This window comes from Egretta garzetta, unplaced genomic scaffold (genome assembly GCF_000687185.1).
Source record: "Egretta garzetta isolate BGI_Z169 unplaced genomic scaffold, ASM68718v1 scaffold40, whole genome shotgun sequence".
NCBI lineage: Eukaryota > Metazoa > Chordata > Aves > Pelecaniformes > Ardeidae > Egretta > Egretta garzetta.
Window position 1 is genome coordinate 4,661,111 of NW_009258484.1, and position 392 is coordinate 4,661,502.

Consider the following 392-nt stretch of genomic DNA (forward strand, 5'->3'; position numbering starts at 1 on the left):
AGCAAAAACGTTCCTTAGCAATTTGAACCTTCTACTTTAAGGCATTAAACTTTCCTCTTAGATGTTAAGCAAAATTCACTGTACTGGGCATCCCCTCTAGTAGGAATTATTCAGGTGCCATGGTCTTTAAAGGTCATGATTTCTACCCCAAATAAATTTTTCCTGTGCATTTTTTCCAACAGCAGCAGCAACTTGAGGCCATAAGGATGAGCTTACGGCTCAGTGTAAGCCCAGTTCATGTCCCATGGGGGAAACCCTTGTGTAGGGACATTGGATTCCTCCGAGAGCAATGTCTGAGCACATCCCAGCCTGCTGCGACAACTTGTTCAGTCTGTGTCTGTATGGAACTACATGCATACACATGTGTATGTGTTTATATAGGCATACAATGT